Raw genomic sequence first — 26,123 nt, 5'->3', positions numbered from 1 at the left:
GTGCCAAGCCCGACCATCCTCAGGGACAAAAGGCAGCGCTCTCCATGCTGTACCGAAGTGTTACCGCACAAGGAGCACGTTTCCTTTATTCTTCTTCCACTTTATTCCCACGGCGCTGGACTGCTGAAATGGCAGCATGCCAGGCACAGCTGAAGGACAATTCAGGTTTTAATTGGATTTTTCAGCTAAGCAGATCTTTGTTAAACTGTGTCACGTGTCCTACAAAAACAGAAAATAAGTAAATAACAGAAGTCGTTCTCTAGATCTGCTCCATATTGATGATAACCCATCTCCCACCCACACTGCAACAAAGATGCTTCACTTCAGCAGTAAGCAAGGGTGCTAATAATGTCATGCAGCCCCGTGAAAAAGAAAGGTTAGCGTCAAGCTAAAAAACATATTCTTCAAGCAGAAGGCATTTGTTTTGTGATATCCTGTTGGAACAACTCTCCACTCGATGATTTGTGGAGCCTCTAGTTAGGACGAGACCCCAACCACCCCCACCACAGGGGACATGCAGGGCATTTTCACATTATCTCCTGGCCCCACAAGCAGGAAGGGCGATTCTGCCTGGTGAATTACAGAATAGTGAGAATTATCAGAATTCCAGTGTTTCTTGTTGCTTTTAGAGGGGCGCAGTGCCATCCAGAGTTAAGTAGGTAAGCACCCCTGAGGATCTAAGCCGGAATGACTGTGCTTTCTTTAAATGGAATGAGTCATTCCAGCTGAAGGCCTGGGAGGAGAAGGGAAGGGCACAGGGAGCCCTGAGACCATTGCTGATGGTTGCTGCTTCTTTGAGCCTGCAGACCCCTGAGCCAGTTGGGGAGGAGCAGCCGTGATGCCAGCAAGGCATGTTGCTCCAGGAATACACAGTCCCGTTATGGGAAATCTGGGGGGGAAAAGCCCCTCTGAAGCTCCCACAATGTGTGCCAACTTCTCCGTGGCCTTGCAGATATGCGTGCACAGCTGGGAGTGCCCCACGTCCCAGATGGCCATCTCTGTGCTCCACACCACTCTGCCTGCCAGCCAGCCTGCCTGCTCTGCCCATAATGAACTTTCTATGTGGAATTTCTCTGTGGCCTCAGAAATTGGTATCTGCTCTGCAGTTTGGCTGGAGGGGGTTGTTTTGGGGGTGAGGGGGAGAGTTGGAAAGGCCTTTGCCCAGTAGTGGGCAGCTGAGAATGTTAGCACTCTATGTCAGTTACCAAGCAGAACATAATACGGCTCTTTCATGTGGTGTTTATAACTGAACATACTGTTTTGTGTCAGCCTGATTTTTTTTTTTCCTTCCAAGAAGTAGTTTTGGATTAAATTATGACAATTACATTCTTATATTCACACACACACATCCCTGCCAGCTCCCACCCTTGCCCTGCATGCACACAAACACAAATGGGAATTGTGTGCTCTGAGTGTGATTTGAACTCTACAGCCTGGGATCTGTGCCTGGCATTGAGTTCACTTTTTTTCCCTCCACAACAAAAAGGCCACATCTACTCTGTACTCTTTCATTGCCTCAGGAAAAAGTAGGATGGTCAGATTGCTAGTGTGGGTGCTTTGTCCCTCATGGAGCTGATGGGCATGAGACTTTCAGGCATGAAAGAGGAGGCTGGGGAGCCTTGCCTGGGGAGCTTGTGGTAAGCAGTGCAGGGACCTGGCTTTGTGAAATCCCCTGTGAGTCCCTACTCTGAGCTGCCTACACTCCCCCAGTCTGGCTCCCACACCTGGGCAATGCCTCATCTGGTGGGTAACGCAGGCACACGAAAGGAAACGATCCTGCCTTTTAGGGCTGTGCCCTGCAGGGCTGCACCTCTAGCAGGCTGAATGCAGGGAAACACAGGTGCTCATTAGGACAAGGGACATGGCAAGGCTGCTCTTGCAGCCTTTAGCTGACACAGTGGGTAGGACAAGGCCTTAGGAAACAGGGCACCCTGTATTTCAGTGCTGTTTTTTTAAACACTGGTTGGAGGAGAACACCAGTGTGGAGACCCATGTAGATGGTCTGTCCACAGGAGGGACATTTTGTACAATGCCATCCATGTCTCATCTGAGTCAGCTTTGCTTGGAGTCACTATTAGTCAGGCAAAGCTTCCAGTGGTTCAACCTGAATGTCACTTTCTTCCCTGACAAAGGGCCAAATTAAGAGGAGCCAAAGCCCCCACCACTGGTTAAAAGGCAATCCAGGGGTTACTCAGAGCCAAAATGCACGAGAGCCTGGCTTCTTAGTCAAACGTAATCTGCCTCCTGTTGTTTTCCCCATGGAGTCACAGCACAGTGAGGAGGATGTGCTGGTGACAGATGGCTGACGGGACTTGCTAAGCATACAGGTGACTGGGCTGTGACTCAGCAAGTGTTTGGTTACAAGAGACTGGGAGCATGTGCTTTTACACTGGTAACAGTGGTCCTAGCTGAATCTCCTCCTGGGAGGATCAGGCATGGGCTGTCGTGTGAAGCCTGTGACTGCCATCTTCCATGGGAGGAAAGCAGGCACACATGGCCTATTAGAACAGAAAGTCAGGCTCCTAAATTACTGTTTACACTTGCAATGGATAATGTCTGAGTGTGTATAAATATATGACCTGCCAGTGATGTCCTAGTGGCCTTCAGAAAGGAAACATCCTGGCCTAAATTACCATCTTGCTCAGAGGGAGTAGGACTCGGAATTGCAGTTGAGTCACTAGAGGGGTCAAAGACCTAGCCAGGGTATGCATCCATCTACCACTTCCCCCAACTGCAGCTGTGGGAGATACCTTGGAGAGGCAGCTGCAGAGATGGCCCTGGTCCTTTCCAGATTTGGAGGTGCCCAATCTCAGGAACAGTTTCATGGAGGCTGAGCATACAGGTGGGGACCAGCAATGCTTTGTGGAAATGAAGCCACTCCTTTTCCCCCAGAAATATGGTGGCACATATATGTGCATGAGTAGGTCAGCAGCCTTTATGTTGGCTCTTCCAGCATTTCTCCCTCCCTAGAGCCAGTTGGTCCATAGATGGCCTGGGCTTTCAAAGGCTAAATTCCAGCCACTGCACATCACAAGACAGTGTCACCTGGGCAGAGGTGACATCAGGTGACCTGGGCATACAGACAATCATTTATGGTTACAGGCACATGCCATTTTTCTCCTCCTTCATGAATGGAGGAGAGCTGAATTCTCAGTTCTGGAGAGGCGCCAGGTATTATTTTTGTCTCTGGGAGTTAAAGACGTCATGGAAATGCTGGAGGACTTGAGCAGAGTGTACCTGTGTGCATCCCACACACACATGGAGAGCCCAAGGGGCCATGGCAAACAACAGGTCACTGCTTGCAAGTGACATATTGACCTGGAGTGCCTAAAAGCTATCCCACACACTGTCCTGGGGAAATGGAGACCGCAATGACTCACACAAATGGATCTGATACACAGCCCTCAGCCCAGCCAGGCTGTGTGTGGAACCAAGACACTCCCGTTTTCTCCCCTCCAGCATACTTCCCTGACCAAATCCAGGACTGAGCCATTTGGCTCTGATTGGAGCTGGTCAGAACATGTTTTTCTTTTCTTCTCTTTTCCCCTCCTTTACCCTTTGGAAAATGTTGACATTTCAGCAAAGGGCTGAAAACCTAAACCCTGAATATTTTCCATTGGAAAACACTGGGGGAAAGGGAGAGGAATAATCCCCAAACTGCCAACAATCAAATCTCTTTTGCTTTTAAGGCTTTTGGATTTATGCAAGTGATCATATTTGGAGGTTAGTGAACACTTTTTATGAAAATATCTGTTCTCTTAAAACCAAATTTTTCACTAGAAGTGTTCCAAATTTTCACTGGTGATGGTTTGGACACTCTCTACATCTAATTTTGGAAAGGACCTGAAGAAATTTTAATTCATTTTATTGGAATATAAGGCACAAATGACACTCCCACAGCACAATTGATACTGAGAATTTGTATTCTCAGTATCATGAGACTATACCCTGATATTCTTTATTTTTAAAGAGTGCTGTTCACACGAACATCTCAAGCAAGTTTGGAACCTGGTCTCTGGAAACACCACGCTCCCAGAGCTCCAGGTGACTTGCCTCAGACCTCAGAGCAGGTTCCTGAAGGGAGCCTACCTTTCATAAGGTCACATCAAGGGCTGCAAAGGAAGCAATATGCACTGAAAGGCATGTTACCTGTAACTATCCCTTGAGTAACTGATAGCACAGAACACTTACAAAGCATTTTGTTCTGATGTCTTCAGCTGACTTACATTTCTGTTTGAATTGTAATGTAGACCTGAAACAGGTTTCATCTTCGTTTTACATATTATTCTGCTTTCCTGTAAGTTAAAAATAAAAAAAGGGACAATGTTAGCATAACAGAACACACATATTTGTAGGAGATGAATTATGCCCTAAAACCTTCACTAAATGTGGCTAATAGCAGTTTAGAGTATATAAAAGGAAAGATCTTAAAATGGGCACACACTGGTCATAAATAAATTGAGGCTGCAGACTTGCAGAAACTTTCAAAACAACAGCAGAGTGAAGTTCAGGATAACCTCCAAAGAAAAGCAATAGGAATAAAAAAAGCTCAACTGTTTGAAGACAGGTCTTTATCAGTTGTGGGAAATCATGACAGCAAAGGAATAGATTCAATCACACAAACAACCCTTTTAATTTGCCATGCTCCTTACCCCATTATTTTCCATGCTGAAGCTTTTCAGTTACTATTTACATTCTCTCTGGTATGATTTAGCAATGGCACTGCTGCACTTCACTGTGATTTAATACAGCTCCCTGTCTCCTGTCACTCCTAGGTTTTTTTTCTGAACTAAACACCTGTGTTTGAATTCAGTCAGCACCAAAAAAGGGCCATATTTGACTTCATCAAATCCCTGGGTTTTATTATTTTCAGTTTAGGAACATGTCATTGTAAATGTTAAAGCTCATAAAGTGTGGGTTTAGAAAGATAATTATGCAAAATCTGTTTTACCTCTCCTTTGTTGGTTGGGGACAACTAAATTGCATGTTGATAAAAGGAACAGGTACTGAATGTCTCTGATAACTTAGTGGCAAGAAATACAGAGGACCTGCATTGGTGCTGCACATGCTTTGTCATATGTTTTCAAGATAAGTAGGTAACTTTTCACTTAAAGAACCTTATTATTGAATTAATAAAGTCAAAATATCAAGACTTTTAACCCCTGGTCCTAGAAACACAACTGCATGCAAGAAGCCATGGCAGAATCCTGAGGAAGTGTCATCTGGAGCTGCAGAGATGTAACTAGCCATTGGAAGGCCAATACACACATAGCTGAGAGGTACCTATGAGCTGTCCTTGCTCCCATCAGTACTACAGGGGCATATGCAGAAACAAGGAGATCCCAAGTAAGAAGATAAAGAGTCAAATGAATCACCCTGTCACTGTGTGAAATGTAATGACTGGGAGAGCAAACAGATTAAGCCAGGGCTCATGACTGTTAACATTCACAGAAACATGTTCCACAAATTCTCCTTTCAGAGAAAAATTGGATTCTAGCTTCCTTCTGGTAATTTAAAGAGGCAACAATCTGTTCATATGACCTTCAGATCACAGTGACTGAATCCTACAATAAAAACTGAAGAATAGCCTTTTGGGGCTGAGAAATGGTCCTCCCCACCCAGCACTCTGCTCCCAACTAGGGCAAGGTCCAGGGAGCACACACCCCTGGACATTTCCCTCTCCCACCTGTTTTTTCAGCATTCACCTTTGTTGGATTGGGATGTTCCATTACACATTTTGCGAATCCTTTTAGTGTCATTTTATGGACCTGTTGCCTGCAAATTTGTCTAATCCCATTTTGAGCCCACTGATGCTCTGCAGCCTTCTGGGTCAGCAACTTCCAGAAGTTCTCTACCGTTAATGTGATGTAATTTCTTTAAATTGTTTTAAACTCATCTCCTACTGGTTTCATTGAGTGCTCCTTGTTCTGCTGTTGATGGATTTGGCTACTAATGGTTCCGCGTTCATCTCAGCCACTCTGATTTAGTGAATCCAGCCCTTAGCCACCAGAAAAAAATAGGGAAGTATTGCAATACTGGTTGCTCAGCTCACTTCAGTCCCTGACACTTGCTGACCTGCAGAGTGGTTTTGTGCCTGAAGCACTCTGGCTATTACCAAACTCAGGGGAGAAAAATGATGGCAAAGAAATGGAGTGCAACTTCCTCCCAGGGCTGTGCTCCCCCGCAGCTGCTCACTGGTGATGCAACAGGTCCCCTTTGCGGTTAAGAGCTGGATGCTGATGGCCCCATCCTTCTCTTAGGGCTCTGCAGTTCCGGGCCCAGCAGGGGGCTGCAAAGCAGCAAGCAGGATTTCAGAGAGGGTAGGCTGGCAGCCCTGGCGGGGGTGTCCGGGGCATCTTCCAAAGTGAATTTAATTAATGAGCACATGTGCAGTAAGGAGAGTTACAGCATCCCACTCAAATTGTTGACTTGAAGCCGCTTCTGGAGACAGCCGTATTCTGCTCATTAGGAAAGAGCTTTTTTGCAATGCCCTTGGATTGGGCAGCTCTTGGATTGCACCACGAGATCAAGTCCACGTACGGGCTGCCTGCCTTTCGGCTGCCAGTTCCAAGAGAGTTGTTTTTCTTGTCTTCTCATTCTCAAGGAGTGCTCAGCCAGATGGCCTGTTTTCGAATGCACTGTGCGTTGGTTGGATGTGTGTTTGGAGAGTCTGCCAGTTTCATGAAAAGGAAGAAAGAGCAAAAGAAAGGGAAAAAAGCACCATTTGGTATCTATCTCTGGGACCCAGCCAGAGTTGAGGCTCTGTTTGAAGAAGGGGGGAGTCTTAAGAAGGAAACCCTAGACAAAATTGAAAGCTGGAAAAACTTTCAAGCTTGACAGACTGGGAGACTGAAGTTCTGTACAACATCCATCCACTACCTGGCTCCATTGCAAACGTGTAGCAGACTTCCTCAAAAACAACAGTAAGAGCAAGCACAAGCACCAAGTGTCTGTCTCTCTGCTCACCCAGAGTACCTCACCTGTGGGCTGGGATGTGGAGAGGCGACCCAGCCAGCTGCCCACCAAGGCTAGGTGATGCTGCCTGTGGGTTTTGGGATTTTGCTCTCCATTCACCAAAACCAGAAATTATAGCATGCAGCCTGAACACATCAGCTAAGGAAGAGGAATGCAATGGAGTTGTACAAAACACCCATCACCGTGGCCCAACACTTGAAGAAGCTAGCCTTAGTGAGTAAGTTAAACCAGGCCAGTGTCATTTTCTTGCACCCTCTTATGTTAATTTCGCAGAAACACCTTCTGTTTGTTTGGTGCAGCAAATAAATACAGGCCAAACCAGAGCAACGGCTTTTTCCAGCACTTATTGGCAAATAATTTGAACCTGACAAGAAAAATCTGTTGTTGAAGGAAAGGGGGAAGTCTTGAAGTTTGGGTGGATTGTGCTTGGCTTTGTTTTGTTAACTAGATGTCATGTTGTGGTAACCACAAATTTTTCCAAGCAGCAGGAGGAGGTCTTGCTGAGCAGAGCTGGAGAAAGCCACATTTGTAGCCATTCCCACTGGCTGACATGCCACTGTCTTACAAGCAGGCTTGTCTGCTTGCTTACTGAAACCATGGCACAAAGAAGATGGTTGCAGGGGCACGTGTGTCTGTGCAGATGTGTGTGGTAGCTGCAAACTTCCCTTCTCCGCTGATTGCACCAAATTATTTTCATTGAAGTGATCAGAATTCATGGGTCCTGGGTGGGCAGTGTGTCCCTGCCAACACTGGCTGGGCGCTGTGTTGCAGTCACTCTGCTGACTGCCAGGGCAAAAGGGGCTCTTCTCACTCCTGGTGTGGGACACATCTTAGGCTAAGCCTGCTGGTGTCTACAGCATGTCAAAGCCTCTGTGGCTTCTCAGGAGCTCCAGGCTGTCACTACTCCAGGTCCAAGAGGTACTTCACAGCAGTCACAAAGGCAGCATTTGCATGCCCCACCTTGTAAAAAGCAGGACCTTTCCCCACACACAGGGAAACGTCCTCAGCTTTTGGCAAAGCAATGTCTCTGACCTAGAGGTGCAGATGTCATCCTAGAAGGGAAGGGTTTAGCTGGTTCAAGACAGTGACTACATCACACAAGTACATTGTTGCATGGGTAGGAAGGCTGCACAAAGAGATTGCCTCCCTTCCTACTCTTAACAGTACTCAATTTTGGTAAATAACCCTGGCATAAAAATATAGGCTGCGGTACCTACATTTACAGTTAAGTTAATCACAAGAGAATAGATTTTCTGTGTGACAGAAAACAAGGTGCAAAACTCTAACAGTAAATTCAGCCATTCCATCCAGGGCTTCAGAGGGGTCACTACACCACTCTGGCAATTGCCTGATTGTTACCAATGCTGTGTTATAGAGTTGATAAAGGAATTGCACCGAAAATTCAGGGGACTAGGAGTCACTGGATTGGGCTTTACCACAGTTAGGCTAGTTGTCTAGTTATTGCATCTCTTGGCAAATGGAAATAATGATTACCACAAGATTCACATGAGTATTGTTGGAAGGAGGTAGCTCCCAAACAAAGGTCATCAGTGCACTTTGGGTGGGAAATCAGCCGGAAAAAACATCCAGCCATATGCTCACCCAAGCTGCACTGGCTGTGTCAGACACAAACAGCAGCCTCTGCATTTTTCACATATGCTAGTTTTCCCCTGCATTATTTCATTGCTCTAGTGCTGCCTGACTCGTGGACCTGTGCATCTCCACCATACTGCCCAACATGGCATGAGTTGACAGGCCAGTCTGATAAACAATTCCCTGTAAGTTATCTGGGCTAAGGTACCATTACATACCTAGCATTGTCCAAGGAGGGGAAGATAGAAGTATTGCCCAGGCATGGGATTTTGGAAATTTGTCTACTGTACAGAGAGGTGAGGCCTGCCTTTTGGCACCTGTCCTGGCTGCTCTTCCACCAGCCTTTGTGTATAACTTTTTTAGCCACTCAGTACCTGGATGGGAGGTCTCCAACAGAGGAACCAGAGGTTCAGAAAGTCTTCTCTCCAGTTAGGGATAGGTCAGTACATGGCATAAGTACATGGCATAAGTAACACTGCACTCTCCATTATGAACAAGAGTCTTGAGTGTGGCTGCACTCAAGTTCAGCAGCACCCACTGAGGGACTGCAGAGGATGGCTCCAATTTTGCATCTGAGCAGCTCATTTAGGCAACATCCTCCTTCAACAGCTCAAGGTTTTCACAGGGACTGAACTCGGCAACGCAGTTAAAAAGTGGCCACATCTCCCTCCATGCATGGCCTCACTTTGCAACCAGAAGCTCTCTGAGCATATTCTTAACTTCACTAAGAAAAGCATATTTCTAGCAAGAAGAGATTCTGATGAGCACACACAGCTTCCATTTCTTAGCTGTGGGGGAAAACTCCCTGTGCTACAACTCCAAACAACATGAGATGAGATGATAGACACAGGACAGAGCTGAACATCAGTAGCAAGGATGTGATGATTGAAGCTGAAGCTCTGGTTTAAAGCCTAGGTATACACAAAGTGGACAGTGCCCAAGATCCATGCTGCTTAGGTTGACAAGCCTACGCAGGCTTGGAGTAAATGGAGTACAGGGAGTGAAACACAGAGTGTCTCACTCGCATCCATTCTCTCTGTCCATGAGCTTCCAGTGGTTTTATTGGTGGTCCATATCTTCTGCAGACCATGTGTTTGACATTACTGGGGAATGCAGAGGTTAAAAAGATTGGAACTTCTTTTGGAGTTACAGGAAAGAAAAACTTTAGAGAATGACTTACAGTTAGAAGTAGCTCATCATTCAAGTGCAGAGACCCATTTGACTCATAGCTGGAGTTGGATGTAAGGACAAGGATGGTTATATAAAAAATTCCCAGTGAAAGGTAAAACAGAAAACCATAAAGTGGAAAACAAGAGCACATATTTAAGAAGTTGAATTTGAAGTAGTGAATTTTTCAATTCACTGCCATGCTGACTAACTTTTAAACTCTGACTACATAGTAGTTCACAAGCCTGCTTTCAAAAAGGGACTTGTCGTGGTTTGACATGGAAGTGAATTTTTTCAGGAAGTTGGGTCAAACCAATCAGTGGTCAGGTTTGGATATTGGCACCTGGAGTGACCACTGAAGGTATGGATACGCCTCTGAGAACAGAGGGGGTTAAAAGCAGGAACTTCCAAGAGCTCGCTCTCTTTGGTTTCGGTCAGGGTGCCGTGCCGCGGGCTGGGTGGGGCAGAGGAAGCCATGAGGCCTGGTAGAGGTGAGCTGAGGAGTAGAAGGACTGGAACCGAGCCAGCTCCTGTGGACGAAAGGGTGGAGAGAAGCAGAGATGCCTTTGTCGTACCCCCCCGCAGAGGGAAGAGACAGAGAGTCCGGACAGCACCTGTAACTTTGCTGGCGCGAAGGAGAAGGAGAGGGGGGGAAGGTGCCCAGCCTTGGCCTTGGGAATTGGCTGCTGGGCAGAGATTTCAGCTGTCCAGAGAGTCTGAACTTTTAATCCTTTCCTGGGAAACGAAGGCTTTGTAAAATATTACTCCTCCTTGATTTGAAGTAGAAGAGAGACAGTCTGGGATGCGAGATGATGGAAGAGGAAATTTTTGAGTTGGGAGGAGATGATGGAGTGGCTTGTGGCTGGACTTTTCTTGTTAGCCATAGACTGAACCAAATTCTCCTGACAGAGGCTGCACTTAGGGGGATGCGTTGGTGGACCAAGAGACATGTTTCAGTGATTACCAAGAGAGGAATAGAGAGAACAGAGGAAAGTTGAGGAGGGTGTGGAGAGGCCCTCTGTCTTCGAGGAAGAAGAAGAGGAGAAGATCTCTGTTCTTGGACCCTCGGCCCCAGGGGGAAATGGGGAGGACTGTAGTCCCGAGATGAGATGCTGAACTGTTGTTTCTTTTGGTCCTTGGCAAAGCATCCTTAAAGGTGCCCTATGAACAGTCTGTCCATGCACGGTGGTGAGAGCACTGTGACATGGAAAAGAAAGTGTCACACTGGCAGATTTTCTCCGGGTGGTTGCCATGTGTGACATGGAAACACAAGGGTGGCAATTGTGTTTCCTGGGGAGTCTGTGGCATAGGAGAGACTCCTGTCTCCCTTGATAGACTGAGTATTGATTATCTGAAGGGTGGCAACTTGATCAAGATCATGGGTGGTGTCTCACTGTGGGTTTGTTTGGAAATTAGGTGGGAGGAGGAGGGGTGTTTTGGAAGGTCTTCATCCTGGATTTAATGTTTGTAGTTTTTATAGTAGTAGTAGTTTAATAAAGTTTTTCTTTGTTATTAAGCTTGGGTCTGCTCTGCTCTGTTCCTGATCACATCTCACAGCAATTATTTGGAAAAGTGCATTTTCATGGGGGCGCTGGCATGGCGCCAGTGTCAAACCATGACAGGACTGCACATGCACACACCTTCAGGTAAATATAATATATGCAGCTCTTATTCATACGTGATTTCTTGGCAGGCATCTTACCATGAATTTAGCAAGGCTTTAGGCTGTCTACCACAACATTCTTGTATTCAAGTTTGGATGTTATGGTCTGGGTGGGTGGACTAACAGACAGTAAAAAACTGGTTTAGATAGTCAGACTTGGAGAGGAGCAAATAGATGTCATACCCTACTTGGAGGCTGGTAACAGTCTAGGTACTGTAGGTCTCTCGTGGGGCCTGTCCTGTTTACACATCTTTAGCAGCTGTCTAGATGAGATCATGGAGTGCTTGCTCATGAAGCTTGGAGACAACATCAAAGTATTAGAGGGCAGTTGATATGCTTGAGTGCAGAGCTGCCATTCAGAGGGCCCTGGACAGGCTGCAGGAATGGGCTGAGAGGGACCTTATGAAATTCAAGAAGGATAAATGCAAAATCCTGCACTGGTAAGGAAGAGCCCCTACCGCAGTACAAACTAAGACTGATGGGGAGAGGAGCAGCTCTCCAGAAAAGGATCTGGTATCTAGGCAGAGAGCAGGCTGGGCATGAGCCAGGAGTGTGCCTTGGCAGCAAAATAAGCCACAGGCTGACCAGCCAGGAGGGTGACAGATGTGTTTATCCAGCTTCTCTAGGTACTCGGATGGCACTGGAGTACCAGACCCAGATTTGGACCCCCAGTGCAAAAAAAACATGGACACACTGGAACCAATTCAGCAGACACCACCAAGTGGTTTGAGGGCAAGAGCCCTTTGAGGAGAGACTGAGGGAACTGGGCTTCTTTGGCCTCAGAAGAGATGGCTTTGTAGGAGACAACCAACAGCCTGACAGCTTCTCCAAGTGAATTATGAAGAAGATGGAGCCAGGCTTCTCACCATTGGGCATGGTGGGAGGATGAGAGACAATGGACCCTAACTAAAATGGAAGATGTTTAGGCTGACTTTAAGGAAAGGCATTATCACCATAAGAACAGCCAAATACTGCCCAAAGAGGTTGTGCAGCCACCATCCTTGAAGGCTTTCAGTACCCAACTGTCAAAAGCCCTGAGCAACCTATCATCATCCTTTTTTTTGATCTTCTCATTCTTTGAACCAGAGGTTAATCTGAAGACCTCCCAAAGTCCCATCCAACCAGAGGAACCTGAGTATTTGTAAAGTTTTGTAAGGTATTTGGGAGCCTGAGCATTATCCACTTAAGGAGCAGAGACAATACCATGTGAGCTGATTGGCCAATCAGTCTGCAAGCAGAAACTACTCAAACAAAAGCCACAGTTAATTTGCAAACTACTCAAACAAAAGTAATTGCATTTGTGAAAAGCTTTGTTTGCATAAAACAATTGACTGAAAATTTTAGACCAACAAGTAGTTGAGCAAAAGTCTGTCTGTTCTTCACAGCCTGGGAAGAAATGCAATTTCAGTGAATTTATGACCCAGTTAAACACCAGTTTTTCTTAATGCCCAGTAACCATTTAGGAGATTGAAAACTCTGTTTTCTCTTTAAAGGCTGTCTTCTATATATGAAAAAGAATGAGAATGCCAAATACCAAAGCAGCTAGAAATATTTCTTAGATTATTACTATGGCATCTTCCAACAGAAAACTCAGATTGCTTCACTGCTGTTAATTAATTAAGCCTAGAAACACTTATGCCAGGAAATTTGATATCACCACCCCTTTTTACAGATATTCATTAAAACAAGATACTCATTCAGGGCTACTCAGTGAATGAGGGGCAGAACCAGAAATAGAACCTGGGAATCCTGGCTCAGAGTCTCCTCTTATAATCTCTAAACAAAGCTTCTTTCCTGCAAAATTCTATCTAAGCTCTTCATAGAATAATTAGAGCCAATTTATTTCTTCACTCGTTAACAATGAAATCTGACAGGCTTTGTACTCGGGATGCTGAAGCTCAGTTAGGGGAGCAAGGCTCTTCTCCATGAGGGGAGGCCTGGAATGTCAGTCTTTAGGTGGCTTAGTAGAGGCATAGTTCAAGCTGCCAGGTACTTGAACTCCTGCCTAAATCCCTTGACAAAGCTTTAGGGAAGAACTGGAATGTAAATGTTATCTACCATAAATGTTAGGGAAGGATTAGACAAATAGCAGCTGTTTATGCAATGATAAAACTTTGCCCTCAATGGCACTTGAAAAGTATGAAAGAACATGTACCTGCCGTGGTATTAGGTAGGTTTCTCTTTTTCTTATGTTTCATTTGCATATTTTTCAAGTGAGCAGACTGAAAAAGCTTGAGACACAGAGAGAGATTTATGGTGGTACTTCAGATGCCCCCCTCAATTCTACCTTCTTCAATTCCATCAGATCGGGAGGACATAAAGTTCCTTGGGGCTTACAGCTCACTTGCAGCTCACTAGCAGTGACTTACACTACCTTGAGATGTACAGTAAGATCATGAGTCATGGACTTTTCCACCTCCCCTACCCAGGGCAAATGGCTCACCATCCTCTCTGTCGTCACTCTCAAGGTTTCCCCAGAGATCAAGAAGCTGACACATGAAGAACTACAGAAGTGCTGACCGTCCAATATTTTAAATCTCTGAAGGTTGCTCAGCACCTCTTAACCACAGGCCATTACATTTGAAGGTGGAGCATCCCGTACTAGGGGGTACATCTAAGCATGTCCCCTATTTGCTCAGCATCACATGAAGGAGGCTCTGGTAGAGGAGGACACACTCAAGATTTCCACATTAAAAAGCCTGTACTTTTGCTACTTTGATGTATTTTCCTTCTACAAAGCAAAACAAGAAAGACTGTTCTCACAGAGCTTCACAGGAAACTCTGCAGGGCCTCTGCCTTCGTCTCTTCAGCTTTTGGCAAAGCAGAGTTGAGGACACTGATCATAAAGTCCAGACACCAGAAGAGATGAGGGAAGGACCATCTTTTACAAGAAATCCTTGTGAAGTGTGGAAGCTCATCTTCCCTGTTTCTTCAGTGTCATCTGCCTCATCTCTCCCAAGGTTCCAAGCTCAGGTCCAGTAGGTGGCATGTTGGATTGGACTTTGATCATCTGGAAATGGTTTGCTATTTGCCGTTCCCTTGTTCCAAGCTTCATTTGTGGCTACACTTGGTTATCAATTTGCTTCTGCTTTGGCTGTAGACATCTGCTATGGCCCTTCCCTTTCCCTGTTGGGCATTTTCAGTCACCAGGACAGTGTGCATCACCTCCTGTAGTGGAAAACATTGACAAGAAAGCCTATTGTCTTGATATCTGGGGACAAATCACCTAGGCTCCCTTGGTCCAGCCTTCTCTTGGTGACCTATGAAGCAGGAGTTCATACACACCTTTTCCTACCTGACCTAAGGTTCATACACACCTTTTCCTGACCTATGAAGCAGGAGTTCATACACACCTTTTCCTACAGGGATGAAAAGGTTCCAGCCAAGGTCTGAAGAGCGTGAAGAGGGTAAAAACAGGGAACAGAGAGAAGGAAAGAACACAGAAGAGCACTTATGTCTATCAAAGCAAAACTAAAAGATCTGGGGAGCAAAGGAGGTTGGTGTTGGCTAAAGATCAAAGCCTGAAGGTGGCTGTGGCTTTCTGATCTTCTAGTGAAAGTAGCAGAGGCTTTTTTCTTGCAATACTGATGGCAGTGAGAGCTGCTTGCAGAAGTCCAAAACCTCAGGAAGACAGACACAAGGATGTGAGCTTTCCCATCACCTGATTTTCATTTGGAGGGAGCAAGATTAGTGGTATTTGAGTATCATGTAGCAGGGAAGAGAGCTGAGGCTGCAGTACTCCATGGTTTCAGGGATACTGAGAGCAAACACAACCACAATTGCCTATCTGTTTGAAGCAGGTTGCAGGATAGGTAAGGGGCTATTCACCAGCTGTGTGTTCGGTAGAAGTATGAGCTGGCAAGAAAGGGCAAGTTTAGCTGAAGCCTAGAATATGAAATTGAACAAGTGGCTTTCTAATGAAAAGTTAAAGGGGATATTCCACAGTCCGCATCATTGCAGCAAATGATGGCAAGCCAAGTAGAAGGCAACTAGGTTAATTTGAAATCAAGAGTGACTTGATACTCTGCTGAGCTAAAATTTGTGAGTTTGTTACATAGATACAGTTTTCTTGTGGGCATCTACCTTTTTCAAATGTGGATGAGAATTGCTGAGGACACTCTGAAGAGAGGACATCCTTCTACAGTGTTGAACTTTGCCCAGAAGTCACACCAGCCTTCTGCTTGTTCACAAATAACCCAGCATGTCAATCACTAACCACAGAGTCTGGTAATTAAGATAAATCACTGGGAGTGAGAGGTTAGAAAGCACTAAGTACAGTAACTAGCATCAGTTGAAGCAGACATTTGAACTTCTTGGGATGATACACATCCCCTCCTTTCAGGAGGTCCACAGTTCAGGAGTACAGTTGATGTATAATAATGCCTCTCAGAATTTCTTGCATATGAAAAGACTCTGGTAATGTGCTGGAAACAAGTAAAAGAGCTAACCTAACCCAAGAGGAGGTGCGTTTTATGTCCCTTTCCATCCTGAGACATGGGAACATTTTTACAAGCATTTACATTTTAGTATGCTGGTGTCTCCCTGTGGCACAGCTGGGATTAATGGCAGATGGCACAGAGGCTTGTCCAGAAGAAGGACTAACAAAGCATGAAAATGCCTTCCATGGTTAGTGGAGCTGTAGGAAAAGAGACCTCTGCAGCTGTCCACATTAACAACTCACAAATAATACAACTAACCTATAGGAAGGTTACTGTAAATTCATCAGGCATTAATATCATTATTCAACCATCTGAAGAACAGCTTGACTAATGAAAAGGTTATTTGTGAATAATTCCAGAAGTATGATAACACATTGGAAAAAGTACAGAGAAGTGATACTGGGCTGATTAAGAAACTAGAAAGTATGCCTTAGTATTAAAGACTCCAGGAGCTCAGTGTGCTCAAAAAGAGATCATGTGAAGGGTTGATTTGATCACAATCTCTCAATGCTAACATAAAACCAGAGGTTTGATAACTGAAACTGAATGAATTCTGAGTAGAAAAAACCCTGATATTTTAGAAGTGAGAGTAATTAATCAGTTTACATAAGGCTTCTGGTAGATCTCTCCACTCATTAGCAATATTAAAAACAAACAAACAAACAAGCAAACAAACAAACAAACAACAATTCCCCTGAAAGTTACTCTGTATTTCCAAGAAAAAGCAATTCAGTATGATACTGCAGCTTATGGTATGCAGGAGTTCAAATTAATGATACCACTGACCCCTTCCTACTTTGCAATCTCTAAACCAATGAGCAAGTTACTCAAAACTGACAGCAGAATTGTGTGTAGACTCATTGCATGATTTAGGTTGGAAGAGACCTCAAAGAAAGTAAGCTGCTGAACAGACAGCTATACCATTTGTCAATGTTATTCAGCAGGCTCTAATTATGATGTTTGCAATGACTGAGGAGATCAATGGAAAGACTCCTAGTGACAACATCAACCTCAGTAAAGCACTATCTACAAGACACACCTTCACTCCCTTTGTTCTTCGAGGAGAAAAATCCTCTTTGCAGATGCCTTTTGCCCTTTGCCACACCTGTCTTCCTCTGCCCTCCACCAGTGAAAGGGACTTAGCACTAACTCAAGCAGGATTTGTGAAGTTTAACTCCCTAATGATTGCACAGTGCTTCAGGAGTCTCATCTGGGAGATTCAGTCTATTCCTGTGTGATCCCACTCACTTATTCTTTTAGAGAAATGGGGGCAGGCACTTGCCTTCTTGTATCTGGCAACTACTGCAATAACAGCTTCAAAATAGATTTTGGCAGAGAATTAAAAAAAAAAAAGTGTCCTGACTTTAAAGGCTAGAACAGGGATTAGAAAAGGCTGCTTGATCTGGTAATTCACAGGGAGATAGAAAGTTCCTTCAGTGATGACTGTGTATCATTCGTTGTATAGAGTATTGCCTGAAACATTCCCAGTTCCATGTAGCTAAAAAAAAAAAAATGCTGCTCTTCTTGTGACCATATGTGAAGTCACTCTTTGGATCATGGGATAATGTCATAAGGGTTTGGTCTCACTCATTTTAAGAGAAAAGATTTTCAAATCAGTGAATAAGGCAGTTCAGCATGTCAGTTCAGTCTCCACCCTGTCATTGGATTTCACATCTAAAATCATAACAAAAGCTGCTAGAAGGGAAACAGGCCCACTGCTCAGCTGCCTTTCTTTGTGTATCTACTTGAAGCCCATGTTGCAGAGAGCTCTTAGCCTCTAGACTAAACGCTACTTGGAGCTGAAATAAATATGAATGAACAATGGTTAGGACACTCAAGTCAGTTGGTAGTGTGGTAATGTGGTTGTACTGGAAGAGAAGAGAAGGTGAAGAGACAGAAGTCCATCTGTGTGCATTCCTTTGACAGGGGGGTTGCTTTGCTGAAGTATAATCACTTTTCTCCTTTGCAAACATAAGAAGATAAAAGTGTCCTTATCTCAGAGCTGCCAAAAGGTACAAACATGGAAATATAATTGTCCTTACCTCTGAGATGCCAAGAGTGGCACAGAAAATTAACCGTGTGGACCACACAGGAGGACTGCCTGTTGAAAGGCACTTAAGTGGAAGACCTAAACCTCAGTTTTCATGCCAGCCTACTGCTAATGGAAGGATATTTCACCTGCTCCCTGGAGTGGCACATTACCCTCGCTGACTACAGCAGTGGATGGGATTTTAAATATCTATGGTTGGGTGGTATCAGGTTAAGACCTCAGCCCAACCTCTTTATACTTTGCTTTAGCTAAAACCTCCTCCACAGAACTCATTGAAATCAGTGGGAAACCTCTCAAGGATGCCAGTGAGCTCAGCAGAAAGCCATGCGGCTGAAGATCCAGGCCTTGGTGGTTACAGCTTTGTTTCTGGAGTTTTAGTCTAGATTTCAAAACAGTTCAGCTGCTGGTACCAAACAAATGCCAGGACTATTTCATTCCTTCTGATTTCCCCACTCATGTGGTGGGGGAGAGTCAGAGGCTGGGGAGGTGCAGCATTTCCCCAGTGACAGCTCTGAGCCATGCATATGGGGCAATCACACAAGTTTTCCAAAGGGGCTGGAGTCCTGAGTGCAAGTGCAGTTGAAGATGGTCTCTATGTGTGTGCTGTCCCACTGTCTTGGATTTCTGGATAGCCGTAGTCATACTGGAAAATTATTAACATTTCCTGGAGAATCCCAGCTACTCCAACATAATTTCTGTTGATCAGTCAGTGAGTTACAGGCTCTTTCTGGAACAGAGACAACCACATAAGAAGCAATGTCAATGAACACAGCAGAGCAGGCAGCTACTCCATCCTCCCTTTTAACCAGAGAGACTGCAGCAGAGTTATGGAAGGTTACAAACCCTGAGCATCCTGGACCACAGTGCCAATTGCAAGTTGTTCCTCTCTTGAGAAAAAGGTCAGGTACAAACAAATGGCCTTTGCTCCTTGCTATATTTCATTCTATTTGACCTTTCTGCTCAGCAGTTCTAAGAATGAGAAAATGAAGCCACGATTGCCACTGGTAGATCTCCTGAAAGGGTTAAATAATATATTACATCTGACTGAATGAACAGGTGAGGCCTAAAGCAATTCAGAATCTCTAAATCTTGGGATTTCATTGGAAGGGGTATAGCTGCATGTGAATGAGTGTAGTAGGAAGACACAAATGCCCCCTAAGCTTCTAAGTTTACAGCCAAGCATTAACAGCTTGGGAGATGTGAGATACAATTGTGGCTGAAGAATAGGCTAGGACTCTTGTCAAGGTACCAGTTAGTCACTGGTCTCAGTGTGCGGCTCTCTGAAGACAATGCAGTGCTGGGTTCTAACCTCACATAAAAAGAATGAAAAAGAAAACACCAAAAAATGCTACAGGGGATATTTTCTATAGGCAGAACTAGAAAAAAAATGGAAATCCTCCTTTTTGGATGAAAGTATGGAATCTGCAAACTTTTCTATGTAAATTAAGTGATTTTTTAATGTTAAAAAAAAAAACCAACACAGTGAAAAATGTTTACTCTTTTCCTCATCTTTCCTTTCTCCTCTTCCACTTTTCTCCATGCCACTATTGAAAAGGGGTTGAGAGGAAAACAGACAATAATTCTGAAGAGAGTTAAGTGTTCTTCAAGGGAAAGTTTTTGAACAAAGGGCTATGAGCACTTCTACTTCTGGACATTTGACATGTTGAGCTCCCCACTCCATAACTTCTGTGTTCTTCAGGGAAATCCATTTGCCCCTGGGGTTAAGTGCTTCAATTATTAATCCAGGTATATAATCAGGGCTGAATACAGCCACTATGAGAAGCATGACTGTTCTCTCATCATATGAGTTGTATCATATTCACAGAAAGTGTAGGGAAGGTGTGGCCTCGTCATTGTTCCTGTGTAACTCAGCTCCTAATTAAATTCCCTAAATGTGAGTTGAACAGTAGGAGGCCTCCTGTGGGACAGGTAAGTTGGCACAGAGGGCTTTCATTCTTCCTATTTTCAAATTATTACTTCATGAAAAATAGTTATAAAATGTCTGGAATGGATGCTGAGCAAAGTATAGAAGGGAACTGTTTGCCAGTGCCAGATGCTTCCATAACATGCACGTCACCATGCCTTTCTCAGCTGGTGAGCAGTAGTTCGCAAAGTCTGGTTGAGCATGGAATGGTTTTACCAGATGTGAGTGAGATGCTATGGAAAAGCAGTCATATGGTGTTTGAGGTTTCTCTTTGTAACTGGCTCCAGCAATCAAATACACCTCCTCCCAAGCTGCTGTTTCCTACTCTGTACATAAATCTTCCATCTACTTAGCTTGAATTTTGGGTTTTGCTATGAAAGACCTTCTAGATATGAGACATGATTGCCTAGGGAAGGCAGGCAGATAATCTCAGTTGTAGAGTTATATTTTTCAGTGTTAGCTTTCTGGGTTTGCCCTTTAAAGATATGACAGTTGTATAAAAGTGGAAGTAATTTAGCCCTGGAGGGGTGAAATTCTTTTTTAAGCTCTTCATGTAATCTTAGTTTGTTATTGCAAAAACATCTCTAACCAGGAGAAACTGGGCCCAATCTGATGCTGAATTAAAAATAACTAGAAATCCTGGGGCAGTCCTCTGCAGTACCAGAGCGGTTGCCAGATGCAGTTGGCGTCAGATGTACATCTAACTCAAGTGCATTTGCCTGTATTTTACCCACAGGTCCTGCAGGCAGGAGGGCAGCTGGAAGGGTATCCTGCTGCCTGTCCTGCAAGTGGAGGCTCACCAAAGCTATCCTGTTGATGCAGAGGGTTCAATGATGTGCCACCCCACGATGCTGGCAATTGTACGAATACAGAGTAGAAAACAGTTCCTGCCTAGAAGAGGTAAAAGAGTGCAACTGACAGCAGAAAAGTACAATGATTGCCTCTGGTTGTTCAGCAGCTCAGAAAACTCTTGGACTTGATTTGGCTCTGCAGACGTACTGAAAACAAATTTAATGCCATTCCAGTAAATTCTTCTGGTTTACTGCTAGCATGAAATGCCCTGACCGTGATTTTACATGCAAGCATGAGGTCACTACAGAGAGTACTGGTTTATGTGAACTCTTCAATGCCAGCAACAGGATTTCAAAATTATGCAAGCGTATTTTTGTGCTGAGGAAGCGGTGAGATCTTCAGTTACTCAGAACTAGGTCATCAGAACCTAATGCAGGGCAGGGCTGGGAATATCAGTCCACAAGTCGTATCCCAGTATGGATTGGGTCATCATGTGAGCAGGCAGAATATTTGGACAGGAATTTATCTAAGATCACATGCTATGGGCCTGTCTTCATCATATTTACCCATCTGATTTTTAGGCAACTATGCCCCTTGGCCACATACTGAGTTAGACTAGATAGCAAGGCAACCTTAAAAATATGGGCTAGAGTTATGGGCCCAGTTATATTTAGGGAGCAACACCTAGTCTCTTACTGATCTACACAATTTGGAAGAGCAGTTTTTCCTGTAATGGTGAGGTTAGAGTCCATGTTGTGACAGTTGGGGGGAAAAGGAAGATAAAGAGTTTTTCTAATTCCTTGGGTTAGGATAACTATAACATATATAATTCAGTCTAGCTTTGTTTTGTGAGTAGTTCAAGAATATCTTGGTCTATATAGTGATGTGAGGAAATAGCTTGTTCTTTTTCAGACAAGGAATATTTCCAGAAAGATAAGTTGAGCTACATTTACATTATTTGATCTAATAGTTTGGCATCACTGAAGAATATAACATGGGCTAAAAAGTGACTGAAATGTAGATATATCTTTACTGGTCAACAAAACCCTTGCAACAGGCCATCTATGAATATTGTTACAGTCTTTATCTTCTTAACCTAGTGGGCTGCCTCCCCTTTATAGAAGGGAGACTATTTCTTTATATTTGGGGATGACAGGGCAAGGCCAAATGGCCAGTGCTTATGAAAAAGGAAAGACAGTATCTTTGCAGAGATTGTGCAAAAGTCAAGGAACACACATTGTGCGTCATTAGGGCTTTCAAATTGCTTGTATGTTTTTAAGTAAAATGGATCTAGGGAGACTACAGCAGAAGAAAAGGGTTTAGAGAACTAGCCACAGACAGTTATGCAAGAGTCCAAGACTTCAAACAGACTTCTACCTACATTCCTGCTGAACCTCATTTCTAGAACTTGCTCCTTTATGATGATTCCTATGTTTTTACGTATTCATACCAGGTCTAGCTTGAACCTGAGCTAAGCAGACAGAAATGAATGGAACACTGCCCTGCTTAACTCTGTTTTTCTGCTATCCCATCAGGTGTAAACGAGTGACTGGCTTCAGAAGCACAAATGCATGGAATAAGGAGCGATGATGCATTCAGTGCTTGTAGCTAGGAAGCCCTGGGGCCTTCTCAGCCCAATGTTCATACATCAAACATCCATCAAACCACAAGACACTCCAAATTTATGTCCCTCTCCTCCTTCCCAGCTCTCTGCCCTTCACAAAATCTACAATATTCCTACTTGAAATTCCTCAGAGACACACTATTACCAGACATAGACACACAGACAGATAGACAGACATCAGTTAGTGAGGTACAGCTCATAAGTAATTCACTAAAGAGTCTGCTGGGACAGGGGAGGGAACTGCTGTGGGTGTATTGTTCCAGTCCCATCATTTCCCAAAACACTGAATGAAATAATAACTTGTTTATAATACTGCATGACATCAAGGCAATGCTACATAGCTGCACTTGAGAAACAACTTTGAACCCTGTGATCTTCCTTCATGTGAGAAAGTCTTTAGGGAGGCCACAGGATGCAGAAAGCTGTATCCTTCTTCTGGTTTTCTAGATCCACTTGTCCCCTTGAACCACCTGTTTTCCTTTCCCTTACAGCTGTTAACTCTGGCTTGAAGCTAAAGATACCCCCTTGCCAAGGAGCCATGCGAGTGATACACCAATTCATTCCAGAATAGCTTTCTGACATAAAACGAAACAAATCCAGGCATTTGATCCATCCTCCTCCAGTAAGCTACAGGAGGAAAAAAATTTATTCCCTATCTATGTCACACCATGTTCACATTACATAATTATCTTCTCTCTTTGCCTTTACCCACCCTGCTTAAAAGTACTTGATCTTGCAGTCTTACAGCTTTGATTTTGATACACTATTTCTTTTCCCTAATACCACAGCTAAATCCTTTGTGTTATACAGCAAACAATTGCACCTTCCTTTGAAAGTGCACTAGGTACACTGCCAGATTGAATTCAGTGCTTCTAAGCAATAGAGAGCATCTGCTGACCAGTTAACCTCTTGTATTTTCTTCTTTTACAGTGAAGTAAAAACAAAAGCAGTCCAAAATTTAGAAGGGAAAAAAAGGCGCCAAAACAAATGAGAACTGATCCTGCCCTCCTGAGAGAATGTTTACTTTAGATATGTAAGCAAATGCATCTCCTATCTTGTCTTTCCCCTAGGCAGCTTCTTCCAAAGAAAGGAATAGTATCTTCAGCATCAGTGCGGGTGTCTTATTGTCTGGGGGACTAATCACTTCCAGGACTGAGCCCTGATGACTTAAGCTGCTCTGTGCACAAAACTCCACACATGGAAGACAAAAACATTTTTCTGTTGCCCCAAAAAGGGAAGAAGGTTTCAAGGCTTGCTAAAAACAACCTCTGATCAGCTGTACACATCTAGACACTGTTGTCTTTGGTGTCCCAGATGGTCCCAGCTGTTGGCATAAGCACTGACAATGACATTCATTCCTGTTGCACACAAGTCCTATGCAAGCCCAATTTTTCAGCTGCCTGCTGATGGGAAGTGAAATTCACAGAGAAAAGCTGTCCTTGAGGCCCACAGGATCCCAAAGCTTGTGGGGAAAATGGGGAGGATTAGTTGTAGGATCACTTCCGGCTACTATCTAATTTTATCTATGTGTCACTGATAGCGAACGTCATTCTTTTTATTATGAGAACCCCTCAACATACAGGGCTAAAAATAAAAAGCAAGAGCTCGTAGCTGGCACAAACTGTGCTACATGGACTCCAATTTGTATAGCAGGAACTATAATCACTCTGAGACGAGCCCAAGCCCTTCGGCATCCCACGAGATTTCAGTCACTTGTTTACAAGGTGTTTTGATTTGCAGCTGTTTGACTACAGTAGCATTTCAAGAGTGGGTGGTTTGAAAGGATTTTGTTATTGTGGATGCCAGGATTGGGAAATGGGTATTGAAAAATCACACAAGAAATAGGCAAGTGCTGTCTTTGTTCTTCCCCCCTTACATCTGAACGACATCAGTGCAGGGGAAAGGAGCTCCAGAACAGATCCAGAGACCAATGCTCTGGAAGGAATGCAGGCAAATCCCTAAAAACAGAGCTGTGCCCTAACCACACCAGAGTGCCCCACATCTGATCTAAGGGGACTAAATTCTGGAGGTAAGAAGGGAAGCATCCAAGCCCACTGCTTTTCCACCTTTTCTCACAAGATTATCACACCTAAGAACTAGGCTAAAGGCCACTTCAAACAGACCAGCAGCTGAAATGGATTTAGTCACTGGCTCAGAGTGATTTAGCACTTCAGATGGCTCTTTCCATAATTCCTGCTCTCCTGACCTGAACAGTTCCTCTTTCAGAACTGCATTAAGCTAATGCCCACTTTCTTCTGGCCCTATTGGGATAATGGATTCAGAAATGCAGAAAGAATGTAAAAATCCATCTGTTATCTGGGATGAGTGATTTGCACAATAGTGCCCATGAGTGTTTGTTTAACACTGTGGACAGCAGAACACTGCTAAGTGGTAACACGCTGAGAAAGAGAAAGAAAGAAGGGAGGAGAAAGTAGCCTGGCTGTTTAAAAGCTATGTCCACCAATCTGTCTGCATTTTTTTGGCTCAGTTAGCTGTTTGCCTGCTTTTTGTGGGGAACTAGGAAGGACACGTGGAGCTTTTCCCAGGCTTTAGTGTTATTCTCTTTTTTCCAGCCTTGGATTTTGTATGTGTTAATTACAGCAACTCACGTAGAAAATCTAGTAGCAAGAGGATATTTACCTTGCAAACATTTCATCTGCTACCCCCCTCTCCCCTTCTGTAACTTTTTCGAGCAATGACTGACTAGAGGCGCTGCATTGCACTTGAAGAAGCCTCATCACCCATGCCAACCTCAGACACCAGCCCTTTGCCTGCTCACTGTGTGCCAGAAACCTGGCTGCACTTTCTTGGCAGCCATCTCCTCACTTCCTGGAGGTGAAGGAGGGCTCCGCCTAGAACATAAAGAATAAAATGGGAAAGAATCAGTTAGATTATACCATGACAAACTGTTGTTTTTCTAGGGAGGTAAAATCCCACCCTATGTTTGATTCTGAGTGACATTGATCAGTTTGGCACTAGCAACTTCTCTGCTGGAGTCACGAGTGACTACTCCTTAAGCGAGTACCAGAATTATCTAGGCTGGCATTACAGTTCATCACACTCCTTGCTTTCTTTAGGCAAAGTTGAAGGAAAAATCTGCATTTGCACTGCACATGCCATCGAAGATCTCAAAGAACATGACTTATCCTAGCCCACGTGCCAAATCTGAATTGGAGCCAGGGTCAGAAATTCTCACTCTCTCTCATTTCCTCCAGCCAGGACAACTTTTCCTCAAGGTCAGAAATTCTCACTCTCTCTCGTTTCCTCCAGCCAGGACAACTTTTCCTCAAGGTCAGCTATGACTGTTGCCATCAGGGGCATGTGACACTGTCAGCACCTTGCCACACATACCAGTTCCAGACTCGCTGGGTTTTACCCATAGCTATTGAAAACTGTCTACAGAAGAGGCTGGTAAAAAGAAAGGTGAAGACTGTCAAAATCTATTCCAATCCACAGTGTCTATATTTATGCAGCCCATGTCACAGCAGAACAGAGAAAATGTCACTGGAACAGTTTTCTTTTTGCCAACAAGCAAGAGGTTTAAAAAGAGGCAGTAATCTTTATTTGATGATGTATTTCTACACACATTTAACTTGCTATTTCATTTAGAAATCATCTTTAATGTTGATTTATATTCCTGGCAGTGAAGTCAGGAGGTTGGCAATCCCATTCCTTTTCAGTCTGTGCTCTGACTGAGGCAATAATGCAGATCAAAGAGAAGGAGTCTTACAGCACTCACATTTTATCATCTTGAATGTTTTCAAGTTTTCACTCTGATATTCATGGGCAAATTATGTAACTACTAGATTTATACTTCTGAAGGCCACATAGTAAAGACTGAAATGTTGTATCATTAAGAGGAGGTATTTGGAAATAATTGAATTGAATAAAGGAAC

The 26,123-nt window shown here is 44.1% G+C and overlaps 1 long non-coding RNA gene across 1 annotated transcript; it reads right to left on the bottom strand.

Moving 5' to 3' along the window:
* Nucleotides 1-89: 89 nt before the first annotated feature.
* LOC137471321 (uncharacterized) lies at nt 90-25,008 on the bottom strand. Its single transcript, XR_010997526.1, has 3 exons — nt 24,868-25,008; nt 4,192-4,295; nt 90-219 (listed from the first exon to the last, which is right to left on the bottom strand). It is a non-coding gene; the product is annotated as an uncharacterized lncRNA (long non-coding RNA).
* Between the last annotated feature and the right edge of the window lie 1,115 nt (nt 25,009-26,123).

Source organism: Anomalospiza imberbis, chromosome 3 (assembly GCF_031753505.1).
Source record: "Anomalospiza imberbis isolate Cuckoo-Finch-1a 21T00152 chromosome 3, ASM3175350v1, whole genome shotgun sequence".
Classification (NCBI taxonomy): Eukaryota; Metazoa; Chordata; class Aves; order Passeriformes; family Viduidae; genus Anomalospiza; species Anomalospiza imberbis.
This window is presented reverse-complemented; position numbering and strand designations above follow the sequence as displayed.